Source organism: Mustela nivalis (genome assembly GCF_964662115.1).
Source record: "Mustela nivalis genome assembly, chromosome: 11".
In the NCBI taxonomy this organism is placed as follows: Eukaryota; Metazoa; Chordata; class Mammalia; order Carnivora; family Mustelidae; genus Mustela; species Mustela nivalis.
The window spans coordinates 8210059-8227514 of record NC_139030.1 but is presented as its reverse complement, the minus strand read 5'-3'; the positions used below and the strand labels follow the sequence as shown (position 1 = coordinate 8227514).

The 17456-nt window shown below is 36.9% G+C and overlaps 1 protein-coding gene across 2 annotated transcripts in view; it reads left to right on the top strand.

The window, feature by feature from the left end:
- The window catches only part of CNTNAP5 (contactin associated protein family member 5), an 825196-nt gene that overhangs the window by 49521 nt on the left and 758219 nt on the right, over positions 1-17456 (top strand). The window lies entirely within an intron of this gene.

Here is a 17456-nt window from a genome sequence, read left to right as displayed (position 1 = left end):
CTCTTTATAAGTAAGAGGAGATAGGCTCCCACTTGTCTTGCCTAAGAGCCCTTCAAATACATGTACCTGCTAACATTTCTCCAGGCTAAATTTCCGTATCTTAACTACTCCTCATATGAAATGGCTTCCTGACTACTCTCTAGCCTATCAACCTTTTTTAGATGCTCTCTGGTTTGTCAAAATAGCTTTTAAAATGTACAAGCTTCTCTAAGGTGTTAATTTATGACTTGTCTCTGGAAAATGTAAGCATTCCACTATAGCTTCCTTTCCTGCATTGCAAACCTAAGGGACTCTTTTCCAAAAAGTGTAAAAGAATCAGTGGAATTTCTTACAGTGCATTAAATTTCTCTTTCTGTTTCTTCTTAGAAACAGATCAGATAGTGAGAGTTTGCCTTTAAAAGAGGACATTGGGCAGAATATCAAATGTACTTTTTTCCAAGGATAAATAGCATAAAGTAAATACCCTACACATTCAACATTCTAATTATTTTTTAAATTTTGAGATAATTGTAGATTCATATACAGTTGTAAGAGATAATACATAGAGATCTTATATATCTTTTACCAGTTTCTCCCAATGGTAACATCTTCCAAAAACTACAACATAACAATCAGGATAATGACATTAATATAATCAAAATATAGAAAATTTCTATCACCACAGGGATCCCTCCTATCACTCTAGTCTAGTAAATTCCCTCCCAACCTGAATTTCTCCTTACCTCTTGGCCTTTATTCCAGTATTTGTGTCACATCAACAGGGGTATATAATGGAATCACACAATGTGCACATTTGAGGATTGGCTTTTATCACTTAACATAATCCTCTTGAGATTTATATATCAATAATTCTTCCTTTTTCATTGTTGAGTAGTTTTCCATGTTATGAATATACCACTCTTTGTTTAACTATGTACTATGAAAGGAGAATTAGACTACTTGCAATTTTGGGCTATTACAAATAAAGATGGTATAAAATTTATGTGCATGTTTTTGTGTGAATACATTTTATTTGTATTTCTTTGGGATAAATTCCCAGAAGTACAATATGGTAGTAACATATTTAATTTTTGAAAATGCTGCCAAAATGTATTCCAGATGCCTGTATCATTTTAACTTCCCACCAGCAATTTGTGAATGATCCAATTTGTCCACATCCTTGACAGCGTTTGGTATTGTCACTATTTTTTATTTTAGACATTATTTTTAAAAAACATTTTACTTATTTATATGATGGACAGAAATCACAAGTAGGCAGAGGCAGGCAGAGAGAGAGAGAGGGTGGAAAGCAAGCTCCATGCTGAGCAGAGAGTCTGATGCAGGGCTGGATCCCAGGACCCTGAGATCATGACCTGAGCTGAAGGCAGAGGCTTTTAACCCACTGAAAATAGGGGCACTCATTTTAGATATTCTGATAGCTGAGTAATGAGATCTCATTGTGGTTTTTATCAGCACTCTCCTACTGCCTAATGATGTTGAACATCTTTCATGTGATTATTTGTCATCTGAGTATCTTGTTTGGTAAAATTTCTCTTTATGTCTTTTGCCCAGTTGTAATTTGTTTACTCACTATTGACTTTTGAAAGTTAGTTGTATGTTCTAGATACTATTCTTTTGTTGGCTATGTGGTTTGAAAATATTTCCTCTCACTCGGTAACTTGTTTTTCAAAACAATGAATGGCGTATTTTGTGGACTAGAAGTTATTAATCTGGGTGAAGTCAAATTTATCTTTATGAGTTATGCTTTTTTTTTTTTGATTTTATGTATTTATTTGACCGAGAGAGAGAGAGAGATCACAGGTAGGGCAGATAGTCAGGCAGAGAGATGGGGGGAAGCAGGATCCCCGCTGAGCAGAGAGCCCTATGTGGGGCTCGATCCCAGGATCCTGAGACCAGGACTTGATCCCAAAAGCAGAGGCTTAACCCACTGAGCCACCCAAGCACCCCATGAGTTATGCATTTGATGTGATGTCTATCTTAAAACCTGTTGATTTTCTGTTTGTCTAAAATTTTTATGGTTTTCTGCTTATATTTAAATGTATTTTTAAAATAATAATTACATAAATTTATGATCCATTTTGAGTTAATTTTTATATATAATGTGAGAATTTAATCAAGTTTAGTTTGTTTCATTTTCTTTTGTTTTGTTTTGCCTATGGATGTTCAATTTTTCCAGTACCATTTACTTAAAAGATTGTTTTTCTCCACCGAATTACTTTTGAGCATTTGTCAAAAATCAGTTGGGAATATCTGTGTGTTTGTCTTTAAAAGAGGACTCTTTTTTATTCCATTGATCTATATGTTTATACCATCATTAATGTTACACAGTCTCAATTGCTACAGGTATAACAAATCTTGAAATTGACTAGACCGATTCTTTCCACTTTGGTCTTTATTTTTCGTTTGTGTCCAAAATTATTTTGGCTATTCTGATTCCTTTGCTGTTCTATTTGAATTTGAGAATAATTTTGTCCATATATGCTACCCTAATCCCCCAAAAACTTTCTAGGAACTTAATATAAATTGTGCTAAATCTGTATATCAATTTAGGGAGATTTGACATCTATATTGAGTCTTTCAGTTCATGTACACTATACATCTATCTCTCCATTTTATATAGATTTTCTTTGATTTCTTTCATTGCTGTTTTGCAGTTGTCAGCATATCACTCCTGTTCCTGTTTTGTCAGATTTGAATGTAACTTCTATATTTTGAGTGATTACTAATGGTATGGTATTGTATTTTTATTTTCATTTGAATTCACGTGTTCATTGCTAGTTTATAGAAATGCAATAGATATTTTATGTTTACTCTATGATCTCGCCGGAGTCACTTATAACAATACTAGAGGTCTTTTTTTTAATAGATTCTTGCTTTTTTGCCCTAGCTACTAATTCCAGCATTATGTTGAGCAAGAATGGTAAGAGCAGACATTTTTGCTTTGTCTCTCATCAGTTTTTCACCATTAAGTATGCTAGCTGTAGGTTTTTGTCAGTGTCATTTATGAAGTTGAGAAAGGTCCTCCAATATTTCTATTTTTATCATGAGTGAACGTTACATTTTATGAAATTATTTTACTTAATTTATTGATATTATTATGTGATTTTTCTTCATTAGCCTATTTTCTATGTTAGTTTACCTGGTTTGATTTTCAAATATTTAACCAGCTTCACATCCCTGAGGGTGGAGGTGAGAAATTATGGTCAGTAACCATGTACAATTATTTTATATATTGCTGAGTTCTACTTGCAAATATTTTTCTTAAAAATTTTTGCATTTGTACTCATGAGGAGAATATATGTATATACACATACAACAACTGTTATGTAGGAACTTCATATAAAATTAATTTAAGATAAATAGTGACAAAGCTTCCCTCTTCTGTATTTCCCAGAAGAATTTGTGTAGAATTGATGTTGATTCATCTTTAGTTCTTTGGTGAAATTCCTTCCTGAAACTCTCTGGGTTTGGAGATTTCTTCTCTGGGGGTGTTTTAAAATTATGAATTCAAGTTTCTTAATAGACATAGAATTATCCAAATAATATATTTCATGTTTGTTGAGTTGTGGTAATTTGTGCTTTTTTCAGAAATTTATCCTTTCATAAAAGCTTCAACTTTATGAGTTAAAGGATTTAAAAAATATATCCTCTCATCCTTTTGTTGTCTGTAGTGATAGCCCCTGTTTCATTCCCGATAGAGCCTCTTCTCTCTTTCTTTTGTCAGTTTTGCTAGAGTATTGTCAGCCTCATTGATCTTTTCAAAGACTTAGCTCTTTGCTTCATTGGTTTTCTCTATTTTTTCCTTCAATTTCTTTGATTTCTGCTCTTTATTGTTTTGGGTGTTACCTTTTTCCCTATCAATTCTGTGCTTTCTTTACTTTCTAAGTTCTTGAGGTTAAAGCTTATATTATTGACCTGAACTCTTTTTTGAAGTGTGTAGTTAGTCCTCTAAATTTCTCTCTTAGTCATATGCCCCAAATTTTGATATGTTGTATGTTTGTTTGCATTCAATTAAATATATTTTTGATCATCTTCAAAACCACTTTTTTGACCCTATGAATTATTTAGGACAACATTTTATAGTTTCCAAGTATTTGGAGAGTTTCTTTCTGTTGCTAACTAGTTTATTCCACTGTGGTACAGAAATCAGGCCCTATTTGATTTTTAGTTCTTTTAAATTTGTTGAGGTCTGCTTTATTGCCCAGTATATGGTCTCTTTTGGAACTTGAAAAGAACGTATGTTTGGCTGTTGTTTTTGGTTGATGATGTTGTTGGTTGATGACCTCACTGAACCTCTGTCTCGTTCTATTAATTATTTAGAGAATGGTACTAAAGTCACCAGCTGTAACTGGATTTGTCTGTATCTCATTTTAGTCTGATAGCGTTTGCTTCACATATTTTGCTGTTGTTTGCTACATATACTTTTATGATGCTATATCTTCTTGGTGCACTGACCCTTTTATCATCATATAATATCCCTCTCTGGCTGTGACAATTTTCTTTACTCTGAAGTGTACTTTATTTGATATTAATAGAGCCCTTCCTATTTTCCTTTGATTAATATTTTCATAGTATATCTTTATATTTATATCTAGATCTAGATCTATATCTCTTTTTATTTATATTTATATTTTCAACATGCTGTACTGCTATAGCTATAGTAAGGTTTTATAAACAGCATATTTTGGAGATGGTATAATCCACCATGATAATCTGTCTTTTATTTAGTGTATTAAAATCATTTATATTTGATTTTAATGTTGATATATTTTGCTTAACATTTAACATTTTTTTCCTTTGTGTTATCTCTGTCACTTCTCTATTTATGTTTTCTTGTCTTCCTGTGGATTACTTGAACATTTTTTAGAATTCCGTTGTGATTTGTCTATAGTAATTTTGAGTGTATTTCCTTATATAACTTTATTAGTGGTGCTCTAAGCATTATATTATATATGTAATTTATCAGAGTTTACTAGTGTCATTTTACCAGAGTAAGTTAAGCATAGAAAGCTTACTTCCTTTTAAGTCCCTTTAGTCTCCTCCATTTATAATACAATTATTTTCAAGTATTTCCTTCAAATACATTTAGAACCACATCAGACAGTGTTATGATTTTTGCTTCAATTGTCAAAGACAATTTAGAAAACTCCAGAGGAGAAGAGCCCACTAAACTGATCCACAGTTTTGCTTACTGTGTTTTTTTTTTTCTCCTTGATGTTCCAGGGTTCCTTCTTTTATTATTTTCTTTCTGTTTAGGTAACATTGTCTAGCCATTCTTTTAGGAGAGGTCTGCTGGTAACAAAACGTCTTAATTCCCCTTTTTCTTTATTTCCTCTTGATTCTTTATTTTCTCCTCATTCTTGAAAAATGTATTTCCTGTGTTAAGGATTATGATTGACAGTCCCCTTCTTGAGCTGTAAAAAATGTCATGCCACATATTTTCTGGCATCTCTGGTTTCTGATGAATAAAATGCTGTCGCTCTAATTGTTTTTGTTTCTTTATTGTAAGGTGTCATTTTCCTCTGGCTGCATTCAGTAATTTTTGTCTTTAGTTTTGAAGTTTAATTACCGTATGTCTTGATATGGATGTCTTTGGGTCCATCCTATCCTAGGTTTACTCAGCTTTTTGAATCTGTAGATTATGTCTATTGTCATAAAAACTTTGGAAAATTTTCATTTATTATATCTCTGAGTTTATTTTCAACCCCACCCACTTTCTTTTCTTTTTCTGATATCGTAATGATATGTGTTAAATTTTATTTATAGACTCTAAGTCACTGAAGTTCTGTTTTTTCTTTTTTTCAATTTACTTTGTTTTCAGATTGAGTAAATTTTTTTGCCTTTTTCCAATTTTTGATTAGATTCTCTGTATGTTTTCTTTTTTATATATATGCACATATATATACTTTATATATATATATCTTATGTATACAAATTTATATTTATATTTATATTTATTTATTTGAGAGAGAGAGAAATAGAGCAAATGCACAGGGGGAGGGGCAGAGGAAGAGAATTTCAAGCAGACTCTGTGCTGAGGGGGAACTGGATGTAGGACTTGATCTTACAACCCCATGATCATGACCTGAGCTAAAACAGTGTGGGATGTTTAAGCAACTGAGCTACCCAGGCACCCCTTCTCTCTCTCTTTTCTTTTGCCATTGAAGCCATCCACTGAAATTTTAATTTCAGTATAGAATTTTTTGGGTTTAATATTTTCATTTGGTTATTTTTCTGTCTTCTTTTTATTTGTTGACACCTTTTTTTTTCTGAAGCTTTCTAATTTTTCTTTTGCTTGAAGTCTATTCATAATTGATCATTGAAACATTTTTATCATAGCTGCTTCTAAATATTTACCAGATAGTTCTAATATATATCATCTTGGTGTTATCTTGTTTTTTAATTCAGTTTAAGATCCTCTTAGTTCTTGGTAGAATGAGCAGATTTCAATTTAAACTTTGATGCTTTTATATTATGTTATGACATTCTTGATCACATTTAAATTTTCTGTTTTAAGTGGCTTTTGTGACACTGTTTTGTCAGTCAAAGGAAAGAGTACCATCTCATGGGAATGTAGAAACCAAGGTTTCTCTACTCAATTTCCACTGACGCCTGACTCAAAGGCTCCTCATTACTGCTAGGCAGGGTAAGAATTCTGACTCCTGAGGTGGTCTCCACTGAAACTATGGGTGGAGAGCCACTTTCTGCCATTGGGATAATAGTCCTGGCTTCCTCATTGGCCTTCTTTGATCCCACCTTGGTGCCTTATTACAGTCTGATAAGGGTGGAAGTATAGTTTTTTCACTCAGCCTTTGCATGAGAGAAATGGAGCCTTAGTTTATTCTGTGCTTTTTGGCTATAACAAAGTAGTTATTGTCATTAAGTTTTCTGACTTGCTAGGTTGCTCTTTTCCTGGTCCTTTGCCTACAGAGAATAGGATTTTGTTGGGGGGTTATTTTGTCTATCCCTAAAGGCATTTCCAGGTTGCCGGCCTCTTCACCTCCATGTTTGAGGTACATGAGGAAAAGAGGAATCTCAGGGCACTCTCCGCTGTGTTCTTCCTCAGGTTTCAAGTTTCCTAGCTGGTCGTCTTTTTTCTCTACAACTTGTTTTAGTGATAATGTCCAGAGTTTTCCATTGTACTTACTGGGAGGAGTAGGGAAGAGTATGTCTACTCCATCTTCTTGGAAGCTGAAGACCCCCAGTCTTTTTTAAGTACAAAAGGAGAAAAAGAGTTTGATGGTTTACTATATCCCAGGTGTTTGACTTGCATCTCATTTTATGTTTTCCCCACTCTCTTTGTATCTTCCCAAGTGTACATATGACATATTCAGTTTCCAGAAAGTGTGAGAAACTTGCTCTAGGTCACAGAGATGAAACATGAAATAGATAAAATTGAGGGCCCTCATGTGGCTACCTTACCAGCCTATGCTTCACTCACTATGCTTTTGCCCTCCTTCAATGCTGTAATATTTTCACAGTTGCAATAGCTTTGCAAAACAGTTTAATAGAAATAATTCTCAAATGTTTTAATAACTTTGGGAAGTCAATTAGAGGAGGAATTATGAATCAAAATTATAGAATTTGAGAATAAAGAAACCTAAAAGGTAATTTAATTTTCCCGAATTTTAGGTTCAAAATATGTTTCCTAATCCAGATCTTCTTGATCCACGTGCACCTTCTGCTACAACAAAGGGACAGTGAATTAATCCATTAATCCAATTATTGAATTGAGCAGTTTAGTTGAGCACAACTCTACAGAGATAATAGGATGTTTACAAAGGCATTGGCTTCCTGGAATGTTCTGGCCTCACCTAATCCCATCCTTTGAGTTCATTTACCTGCAGCCTTCAAATCTCAGCCTTCAGGCTATGAAGAATTACCAGAGCTGCTTTGTACATATGTCATTATGATGTCATCTCATACTACTGTGGCTTCTCTGTGAATCCACATTTCCCCCTGAGAGCAGGGTCACTGAGAGAAAACTCAAACTTCATCTTTACAATCCTAGCACCTGTGCCGGCCTACTGTCACATGGTAGGGCCTCAGGAAACAATATTGATTGACTATATGGATAAGGCAAAGAAAGTATAATTGGACTGAACAATCATATATTTGTGAAAGGTATTTTGTGATTGTTTTATGTTGTAAAAATATACTGCCTACATTGAAAAATAATTCAAGATGATTGTAAAAGTACACAAATTATCAGTCCCATCATGCTCTATTTTTTATCTAATCTTTTAAAAAGATTACTTTTGATGAGGATCTTTTTTTTCCAGTAAAAATATCAGTAAGAAAAATTGCAAAGCACTGCCTGAGGGTAAATTTTCTCAGGATTATATTGACTACTTTATCTTGGGTTAAACCACTGATTTCCCCCATTATCTAAGAGACTCTACTTAATATCAAACATTTTATTGATTGATTCCTGTATGTTCAACAAAATCCCAAAGACTAAAGAAAAAAAAGAAAAAAAAAACATATTGTATGGACCTTCCTTTCATGTTATTCACATTGTAGTTTACATGGTTTCTATTGGAGAAAATACATGTTTTCTATTGGAGAAAAAAATAGAGGGGAAAAAAATAAGACAGGAAATGAAACACTGGGTTGTATAGGGTATGTTGCATAGAAACAGTGGTAGCCTAAAAAGGAAAAAGAAGGAAATATGCATTAATTGCCTACCATGTAGTAGCCATTATTCACAACACCTTAAATGTTATCCCACAGAAAAACCCTTCAAAATAGATATCCATCTCTTTTTATACATATGAGAAATCTGAGACTTTGGGAAGCTGAATAACTTTCTTAATGCTACACATTAACTGAAAGAGCCAGGATCAAATGAGGTTTGAAATAAAATCTGTTCTCTGTAGAACACATCAAGCCCATTGAGCTGAATAAGCAGTGAGAGTATAATAAATAGTACGTATTTTAGAAACTAAGAGAAGAATGAGCAGACGAGGGAAGGAAAGAAGTCTGTGTAGAGGAAGTGTGGAGATTAAGATGTGTAGCATCTTAATGCATGGAGAAAAGGAGATGGAGAAGGGGTCTAGCCAGAGACATGAAGAGATCCTTCAAACCGGGAAGAGTAGATGCTGATAGAGATGCTTAGGAAGTGAATGAGGCCTCTTGGGGCACGGTCAGGTGATGAACAGAGGCCTATAAATTGGACTTGATGGGGAAAAAAAAAAAACAAAAACAAAACAAAAACTGGAAGGATGTCAGAGACTTTTGGTCAGAAGAGTAATATAATTTTGGTATGATTCAGTGGCTAATCTTGCAGTTGGGCAGAGTGAAGCAGAATAAGGCATACTCCCAGGGAGGAGGAACAACTAGGGACAGGGGAAGTTCATCCAGGCCTGGATTCAGAGAGGAAGATGGGATCATTGCTAGGTAATGTTGCCCCCTGGGTCTCAGTAGTGACTCAGTGAGAGGAGATGACAGGAATGACTTGCATAGCTCACACCTGCCTGGTTGTTAGAGCAGGAGAAGCACATGGTGGAGAAGACGCCTGAAGTTGTGACCTCGCAACATACTAGTTAGTGATCTAAGAATGCTATTTTACCACTCTGAACTTCTTTATGGGTTCTTCATCATTAAAATTTTATATCATTAAAATATAAAACCCTCTCCAAAGAGTTACTAGAAAAATTAACTGGAATAAAATATGTAAAGCACTTGACCCATACAGCCTCCCAACAACACCAAGTTCATATCCTTGGATGGATGCTAGTTCCTTTTACAGGGAGAAGCAGCACAGAAGAGTGCGCAGAAGGAGATTGTGACTTGGAGCCCAGAAGTGCGTTTGGGTATGGACCCTAAGGTAGATGAGGGCCCCTAATCATGAAGTCAGGTTATAGCCTCTGTGTCCTAAGATTCTCAGGTAAAAACAGCACAGAGCTGTCTGTGCCTGCACTACTGTGGATGGCTTCTGCTGAAAACCTAAAGTAGGTCAACATGTACCACCCAAGCCCTGGGGGAATATAGAGCCTTGTGCTTTGCATATGGGCTGTCCATGGCTTCTGTGTCAGTCTGGGCCCTTTTGAACTTAGATGAATAATCGTCACTACATCACTTCTTTTTTTTTTTTTTCTTTTTTTATTAAAGATTTGTTTATTTTAGAGAGAAAAAGTGAGGAGAGGGGAGAGAGAGAAGGATCAGAGGGAGAGAGAGAATCTCAAGCAGATTCTGAGCTGATTACAGAGCTCCAGCTCAGGACCCTGAGGTCACAACCCGACCCCAAACCAAAAGTTGGACGCTCAATTGACTGCACCACCCAGGCACCCCAGTCTCTACATCACTTATGATGTCTCTCTCTCTCTCTCTCTCTCTCTCTCTATATATATATATATATATATAAAAGCATATTATGCTTCTGAACATCTTCCTCCTCCTCCTTCTTCTCCCCCTCCCCCACAATTATCCTATTGCAATGCTAGGATATATTACATAAGGAAGTAAACTAAGCTACAGGAAGGTGAAGGAACTTCACCTTGGATTATAGAATTGTGGAGAAAACTGAGGATTTGAAGAAATGAGAGCCATCAGCTCTCTCAAGGGTTGGCAAACATTGTAAAGGGCCAGCCAGTAAATATTCTAGGTTTTGTAGGCTATCTATCCTGTCTGCTACCTATTCTCCTCTCCCTCCTCCTCTTTCTTCCCCTACCTTTTCTTCAATAATTCTTAAACTTAAGAAAAGTAAGCAAACAAAAATACTTTAAAAACTTAAAAAATCATTCTGCTTGCAGGTTGTACAAAGAATGAAAGAGCCAAATTTGTCCCAAAAGCTATAGTTTGCCAAATCCTAGTTAGTTCAAACATTTCATTTTATAGGTAACGTAACAAAGACATAGGTTCAGTGAGGTATCCATCTGATGAGGTGAAGGTCAGCTGGCTAGACAGTGGCAGAGCTGGACTAGACCCAATATTTCCTTGTCACCATAATTCGGTATCTCGGATACTTGCCAGTAGTGGAAATAGTTACTTAGCTATTTAAAGTCCAAGTAGGACCACTTGAAGGGCCATTGAAGATTGGGACAACAGGCCTTGCTTCTCCCCTTGTGTGCCTGTCCTCATTAATCACTTCTTTATACAGTTACTCATTGCCTTTGTCCACAGAGTATTTGAGGTTATATGCAAAAGCACAAATAACCCATAATAATTAAAAAAAAAAATGAAGCTATCACATGAGGTACAAAATAAAATAAGAATACCAAAAAGCTTCACAGTAGGGGGTAAATTTTGCCTTGAACTTCTGAGTACTTATTGCAGAGTGAGATTCATGGATAGTCAAAAAAGCCCCTTCCAGAAGATTAAAAAGAATCACATGTTTGTTGCAACACACACTTTTGTAGTTTTGAGATTCCCCAAGAGCTCCACATGAAGAGTGCACTATGTGATGATGTGACCCAGGCTGCACAACTAAAATGGGTATAATTATAAATTCCTGGATGTTGCTCAGATTCTGGGAAACCCCATTCTTTTGTCTCCAAGATTTGGGAGTGAGGATTCTTATACTTGGAATAGCATTTTAAGAAGCCTGATTTTCTAAGCTCTTTACAGATACCAATGTCAGATTTCCAACTTACAGGTCTGACAGCCACAGAGAGTAGACCGCCCTGCCCTCTGACCTTTAGCTTCGCTGCAGCTGTGAAGTCTGAGATAATGAGAAGGAAGGTGGGGCAGGTGGTGGCCACAAGAGCATACGCCCACCCCTTTGGCCCTGTTACCTAAGCCTGTCCCTCTGTCCTTCTGTTCTGAAGATTTGAGGAGCCAGACCTCGTCAAAAAGACCAGCTTTAAAGTGGAGGAAGAAGGATAATAAAATCTGGGCCAGGCCAAGCCTTCCTCATCAAAACATTTCTTATCAGGGGCAGAGGCGTCACTGCCACTCATTGTTTTCATTCAAATTACCAAACGCTCTGCACACAGTAGGTTCCTAATGCTACTGGATTTCTTGTCCACTCTGCTCTGATGTCCACCCTTTCCCAATCTGGCTGAGGGTGTGCAGTATTTCAAGACAACATTTCCTGAAGTTTTCACCTAGTCTGGTGACTGCCAATCATCTTGTTGTTTGGTGAAATGAAGACCTGTATAAGTTGGCAATGCCTGACGGCTCATCTGGAACCATCGGAGCTGTTCCTCCTGAGTTTCTGGCCTCACATACACACAGTTTCCTCCTCTTTCCCCGGCCTGCTTCCTTCTTGGGGGACATTTGCTCATTCCTTCTTTGCTCTGCTTTCTCAAGCTAACTACATGCATAATCCCTCATCCTAAACCAAGGTACTAACCGTTCGGAGCCCGTCTATCCTCTAGGTTCTCATTTTCCAGGCATTGCTTTATCCCATCTGCTCCTTCTCAGAACCGTAGTCCTTATTTTACCTTCTCCATCTGGATATCTTGCAGTTTCTCGAAGACCTACACCTAAAGTTATGCTGTGCAAACAGGCTGGGGATGGTAATTAGGGAAGACAGTCATTCCTTCAGTGGATATTTAGTGAGCACATTTGGGGCTCTTGGAATATAGTGGCAAACAGACAAGCATTTGTGATCCTATCTAAAATTATAGAGAGCACTGTTCATTGAAGTATTTTCAGGCTTGTACATTTAATTATCCCCCCTATCAAAGTAGTGAACATGGGAACTTGACTTTCACTTACTGTTTCAACAACATGAGCTCACCTCTTTGTGTAGTCAGTATCCTTCTGTTCCCATTAAACACCTGGTACTCCAACAGTCTTTCATGACATTCCAGGATATTTGCAGTGCAAATTTATTTCCACTCATAGAACAAAGGGCATCATCTCTTGCTAACATAATCCTTGTCAGCAAGTGGGAATAGGATTAGGGAAGGAGGCTTTTAGCACAGCACAAATCCAGATTATGCAAATAGCTGGATTTTACAAGATCTTCTTTTTTTTTTTTTTAATTTCATAATTATTATCACATAAGAGGTTGATTTTTTTCTTTTTTTGGGGGGAGGGTAGGGCAGACCGTGGCCTGTGGTATTAGGCAAACCCGTGTTCAAATCTTATTCCGGTGTATTCTTGCTGTGAGATTTTGGCAAATACCTTGACCTTTCTCTTCCTCCATGTCCTTATCTGTGACAGGAGAAATAATAATAGTTACCTTAAGGCATGTGGTAAGGAGAAGTAAGTAGATGTGACGCCTCTAGTCGAGGCTAGCACGTGATCAGTGTTCAATAAATGGTACCTATTATGATTACTCACTATAGAATTTTGGCTTGCATTTTGAAGGAGTGATGATTATTTCAGCGTCAGCAGCTCAGTACTGATTTGGTATCAGATGAATGCTTGATGATTCTCTGTGAATGCCTGAATATGAATGATTAGACAGTAGATGTTCAGGTTAGTGGAGGAGAAGATGGGATCTTTTCCTTTTAGGGAAAATGTGCACCCAGAGTCACATTAAAAATTAAAGAACATTTGACATTGTAAAAGACAAAGCACAACAAAGCCATAGTTGTTATTTCATCTTTCTAAATGTCTAGTGTAGACTTCTTATTTTCACACGCTCTCTAATCTCCATATTCTGGTATAAGATAAGGGAAATACCTCATAGGATATGGACCACAATAATAATCGCATTGCATTTACATGCCAGCTCAATGGGGGTGAAAATAAAGATGTTTATTTCAACTCAGCATTATTGTACATGATTTGTATTACTGATATCACAGCTCCAGTGTTCAAAACCAAGCTTGGAAATTTGCAGATGCTACTAAATTATGGAGAACATCAAATAATGAGGTACAGAGCATTCTGATGGAGGAGAAATTTGCTCATTTGTGCACCTCAAGCTAGCAGGGAACTAACTGATGGATGGCAAATACAGTTTGGTGTAGATAAATGTTGAATGAGTTTTGAAACACAGACTAAAGAGAAGGAATGCCTAATGAATTGGAATTGTTTCTGTACAATGAAATAGGGAAGGTTGGGGAGTTATTAGAGGGGATGCTCTAAACTGAAAACTCAAAGTGTACCTCCCATGCAGAGAGTGGCAGAAGTGGCCCGCAGAGGGAAGGAGTGCTCTGGGCTGTTGGCATTTCAGAGAACAGAGAGAGCATGAACTTTGAGTCAGGTCTATGTGAGTTTAAGGTCTGCTCTGTCATTGTCCAAATTCATATGATTTGGGACAATTCTATTCATCTAGCCAAACACTATTTCCCTCTGATAATAGGAATAGTAATATCTACCAAGGCTGTTGGTATGGTGGTGTTAGTTGAGCACTGTGTAATAAGCCTCAGCTGAGGGGGCATTCCCCGCATCAGATACAGGATACATTAGTCCATTTATTACAACAGTGTTCTTGCAGATGGCTCCAAACCTTACGTTATTTTTTTTTAATCAGTATATTATAAAACATTTCAAATATGTGGAGGCATAGTATGTTGAGGAGATGCTCTTTTTCTAAATTGTCAAAGGCACCATAGGAAATAATGGCAGTACCAAAGATTACGTGGTTCTAGGTGTACGTAAGACCTAGAGCAAGGTGGTGCAGAATGAAGGGCCAATTTGGGAGTGAAATGTGGGGACAATCTCTGATGGTCATTCCTTGAGGATTGACATTGCCCACCAAAAAGATGGTGGGCTCAGTAGGGATCTATGTGGGATTATGGAATATTACAGGGTAAATGAACCCATTGAGGGCTACAAGACCAATCAACCAGGTGTATACTGATTGCCCCCCTCTCCACAATCCTACCTTTAAATGCTGCAGTACAACTGTCCATTTAGCTGTCTGGTCTTTCGCTGAAATGTGAGCTTCCTGCAAGGATGAGGGCAAATCTCAACGTCCCTTTATCCACAGGAAAATGCCTGAAAATATTTAAATACTGGGTTCATTGTTTCCAAACAAGTCATGAATGAATCACTCTTCTGCTGTCTTCCATTGAGAATAAAATTATATGTCTAGGGTTATTTTTTTAACTTGTCATTTTTTTTTTCATATTCATGTACACCTTTTTTTTTCTCTTGTTTATTTTTGGTTTTGTCAGCTTGTATTGAAAGCCCAGTACATGATAGTCACTGTGGTAAACACTTTACAGTCCTTATTTATTTTACATTTTATTTTATTTTTATTATTTTATTCAAACTTTAAAACAAACTTATAAGATAAACACATCAGCCCCATTCTCCAGATGAAAAAATTAAGGATTACAGAGGAAAAGAGTAACTGCCTGAGGTTTCACAATCAGCAGATATCAGAGCTGGTTCCATCTGCACCGTGATACCTTTGCTTCTAACCACCCCCTCCTCTTGACTTCTTCATCCTCTAATGACAAAGACAGGTGTCTTCTTCAGTCCACCAATGTCATGATTGTATGAGCAACCAAATAAGCACACAAAGTGAAACAGCATGTATGTTTTGCAAACACAGATTAAAAGCAAGTGCCTTCTTCTCTTATATTCTCCCACCCTCACCTTTTAGTCAAGCTCCCGTTTAAAGACATTCTGGCAACACCAGAGCCTGGGTTGTCTTACTGTGCCAGTAGGATTCAACACATATCACCCTTCAGTGAATGATCAGGTCTTTCCCCCCATTTTCTATGTGTTTTACCCAAAGAACATAAGAGATAACCTTTACTAAATCATGTATGCCAAAACTGGGTAGTGGAGGAGGATCTACATAATTTAGACCATTAATAGTAATTAAATTTACTGGCTATTTACCACATCCTAGAGATGGTCCTAATGCTATTCTGTGTATTGAGTCATTTAACTCTCACAACAGCTCCAAGAAGTGATATACTCTTTGTATTCCCGTTTTATAGATGAAGAAACTAAAGCACAAGTTAAAAAAAAAAAAAAAAAAAAAAAAAGTGCTTGTCCAGAGTCAAAGCTAAGAAGTGTGAGGGTTGGGATACATATTAAGACTATTCTACCTTAGAGGTCTGTGCTCCATGACTTTATCTGTGCCTAGGACAGGTTAGAATTGGGAGGGGAAAAAAAAAACATCTAGCAAGATGTCAGCTTGAAGAATGGCTTAGTACTCTACACAAATTGATTTTATTCCATTGGGAAAAGTCAGGAAGGGGTGTAAAATGTCAGCAGCCCAATGGCAAAGATTTCACATGTGCAAGGGAATCAATCCTGTGTCAGCAACATTGGTCCGAGGACAGTGCCCCATTAGCAAAAGTAATAATAATACCATCTACCATGTATTAACTAATTCCTATGACTCTCAGTGTCGACCTATGAGTAAAGCCTCAGGTCCTAGTGCAGCCCTCAAGAACCAGCTTACTTTTTCAGACTCATCTTCCACTTTGTCCCTCCTCATGCTATGAGCTCTAATAAGAACATGGGGTTCACTGCTTCCACTGCACCCTTATGTTTGAAGGCATTATTTATGCTCTTTTTTGCTTGAAAAGACCTTCATGGTCTTTATGCCTGAACACCTCAGCCTCAATTCAACTATAATCCAATGCAGGAAGTCTCCTCTGGGCATACAGCTTGGAGGTGAGATCTTTTGCTTCTGGCCTCTAGAGCACCAAGTCCTCACATACGTCTGAATATTTACTTAGAAGGACCTCGTCAGTTTGTTTCTGTCATTAACCACATAGCAGGATCCTTGAGGGCGAATCTGCTGTAACCACTTTTGTGTCCTAGCATCTCACACAGCACCCAACATATGTTAAGTATCCGAAAGGGACTGAATTATGTATGAAACCCGGGTATGGTACTTTGATTCCAGCTCTAATCTCAACAGAGCCTCATGAATGTGGCATTACCAAGCCAACTTTACAGATGAAGAAACATAAGCTCAGGGAAATCAAAGAACAATCAAAGATGCAATTCAAAATTGCATCTAATAAGCAAAACATATAATAAGGAAGTGATAGAAACAGGAAGGGCTCAAACCTAGCACCATTTAGAGTCTGGCATTGGTTCCCAGGTTAGTACACTGCATTACCCTGCCTTTTTTCCCCCAAGTGAGATGACAGTTTGGGAAACTGAGCAGAAGAATCACGACTCATGAGACTCAATGGCGCTGACACACAGAATAGGAAGGCAGTTTTTGAAAGACTTTAGGTATTCTTTTCTTATCACCCATGGCTTAGCGAGAAAGGGGTGGGCCTGTAGGACTCGGCCAAGCCTAAATCACAGTAGTAGGAAGGTAAGAGAGCCCTGAGATGGGTCACATCAATGATATTCCTCGTGAAAATGAAAATCGTCATAGCTAATATTTCTGATCACTTACTACGACATTGATGGTTTTAACTGCTTTACAGTTAAAACAGGTACTGTTTTGATTTATTAAATGAGAAAACCAAGAGAAATTAAGTAACATTAAAATTTGGTTTGTGAGAGAACCAGATTCCAAAGTTCAAATTCAGATTGTCTGACTTCAAATATTAAACCCATGATGGGAATCCTACACTGTCTGACCAGGGTTGACCTCCAAGGAGGTGCTGACTCTGAGCTATGTCAGA